At 43.6% G+C, this 2652-nt stretch overlaps 1 protein-coding gene across 9 annotated transcripts in view; it reads right to left on the bottom strand.

The window, feature by feature from the left end:
- The window catches only part of rab3gap1 (RAB3 GTPase activating protein subunit 1), a 61288-nt gene that overhangs the window by 2857 nt on the left and 55779 nt on the right, over positions 1-2652 (bottom strand). The window lies entirely within an intron of this gene.

Here is a 2652-nt window from a genome sequence, read left to right as displayed (position 1 = left end):
CTAAAAGGGCAAAGGTCAAATGTTAGCAAACAGCAACCGATTCTGAAGAAATGTGCTGTGTGAGGTGGACACGTGGATATTCAGAAGTACTGTAACCGAGTCTCCCACAGAGACCTGATCCAGACTACAGCTCACAAACACAGCTCCTCTACCAACACCTCACTGCAGCTGCACGCTGCTGATCCTGTCTGTGATTAGAAATGATTTCAATAAAGTAAAACAGAGGCTCGTTTTCTATGAGCGTAAACAGGGATCTCTGTTTCAGTCTCAGTGTAACAAACGTGTTTACTGAATAAGTCTTTCAGTAAACATGTTTTTGTTAATTCAGTAAAATCTGCAAAGATGATTTGTACTGTTGGCAGCAACAAACAGAGACAACAGAGTGTGGGACAGACAGGAAGTCAGGACACGTCTATGTGCTTCACAGTGGGACTAGAACATGAACATTTCTACACACACCACAGGCAACAACTGTGCAAACCTCCACGTCACCAAAAACACCCTGCAGGTCCCGTCAGAGCAACGGCAGAGAAAACAGATGAAACATCTGTTAGAGAGAAAAACGCTTCACTGCTTTCTTACCTGTATGACACCAAAAGGGTTTTGTTTTTTTAATAATAAAGGCTTCATGTTTTACAGTTAAAGCTCATGCAAACATGCAGGCTTATTTGTCTGATCAATGCAAAAGTTCAAACATGTCTCTTTCAAGCCTCATTATCAGCTGAGATCATAGTAAAGAACAGACAGGATCCTGATCCATCTGTTCTTTATATAATTACTGTTTTTACTGTAATGTAGAATATCATGGACATAATACACAGACTGCAGCCTAAATACTGCTAAAAACAGCCCTTTTTATTTTTAAGGTTTCACGTATTAACCTTTTATTATAAAAGTGACCTGATCCTCAGCAGGTGTGTATACAGAAATACACCAGGTCATTATTTAAGCAAAGCGAAGCCAAACTGCTCCTGTGTGACAGATGAAGTCCACCTTTAAACAGCATTTAGATGCTGCTAATGAAACTCGATTAGTGGCAGCACTGGTCTGTGGGCTGGGAACACTGGTGACACCAGTACAGCGCGCACTTTTCACAGCGCCACCATGTGGATCAAACTCTATTCTGGGTCAAACCTGATGTTTTACACTGAACAAAAATATAAACGCAACACTTTTGTTTTTGCTCCTGTTTTCCATGAGCTGAACTCAAAGATATGAAACATTTTCTACAAACACAAAAGACCCGACACTCGCAAGCAATGTTCCCTCTAAGCTGCACGCGTGCACAATTGCGCACTGCTGGCACGTCTCTGCGCACAGAAAATCTGCGTTGTGCACACAAAAAAATTTTTTTTTTTTTAAAAATCACCTGAATTGAAATTAAAATTAAAACTTTAACAATCCTGTTTTGCAGTGTGAGTCAGTGACTGGCTGCTCCTGTATGGGATTAGAACGAGGCCACCTTATCCCACAGTCCAGCCAATGATCCGATTCACATTCGCATACGTGGTTGTCAGGCTATGACAGCGTCCTTATGTGCCGACACCGGTGTTTTAGCAAAGCGGCTGATGTGGAGTGAAGCCACGTTAATGACAACGTGTACAACCACTGGAGATGTGAGCAGGACAGACGGAACAACTGACGGACAAAGTGTGGACTTTATACCAGTTTTTAAATTGTGTTGATCGGCCACGTAAAACCAGAGTTATGATAAAATATCTGCAATGTTTGGTTTTCTTCCTGAATACTGTCGTTGTTTATATTTACTGCAGGAAGAAACGGTAAAAACGGCGTTTTATAAGGAAAACGCTCGAAAGCCTGTGAGCAAAAACAACACCCCCCAGCCTTTCCTATTGGTGGAAAAATGTACCATGTGGACCAATCAAAAATGATATGGCAAGGGCTAGAAACGGGAGGAAGTTTTAGGAGTGACGGCGGTGCTTGGAGATGTGAGAGATTTGCGACGTTTAGCGCAAATCTTATGTAGTTAGTGTGTAGTTAGTGTGTAGTTAGTGTGTAGTGTAGTCAATAGTTTTGTTGTGTGTCAGAACAATGAGGCGCCTGCTGAGTGTTACAGGTGTTACAGCAGTGACACATCTGCTGCTGTCAGGCCTGCAGGTATCAGGCTGTTGTTCTCCTTCATCTCATAGTGGACAGAAATTATTTTTTGGAGCGGCATGTCAAGGTGCTGATTAGACAGCATGAATATTGCACAGGTGTGTCTGAGACTGCCCACAATAAAAGGCCACTCTGAAATATGCCGTACATGTGTAGCACAATGACACACATCGTGGCTCAAGAGTTGGGAGTTCGCCTTGTAATCGGAAGGTTGCCGGTTCGAGCCCCGGCTCGGACAGTCTCGGTCGTTGTGTCCTTGGGCAAGACACTTCACCCGTTGCCTACTGGTGGTGGTCAGAGGGCCCGGTGGCGCCAGTGTCCGGCAGCCTCGCCTCTGTCAGTGCGCCCCAGGGTGGCTGTGGCTACAATGTAGCTGCCATCACCAGTGTGTGAATGTGTGTGTGAATGGGTGGATGACAGGTTGTGTAAATAATAATAATAATAATAATAATAATGGATACTTTATTGATCCCCATGGGGAAATTACTTGTTTTTCTCTGCATTTGACCCATTCACTCAGTGAAGCAGTGGGCA

This window comes from Copadichromis virginalis, linkage group LG8 (assembly GCF_057382275.1).
Source record: "Copadichromis virginalis isolate Kocher_CV1m ecotype Utaka linkage group LG8, C_Virginalis_male_GT1.1, whole genome shotgun sequence".
Classification (NCBI taxonomy): Eukaryota; Metazoa; Chordata; class Actinopteri; order Cichliformes; family Cichlidae; genus Copadichromis; species Copadichromis virginalis.
The sequence above is the reverse complement of the archived record's forward strand: the minus strand, read 5'-3'. Positions and strand labels throughout refer to the sequence as shown.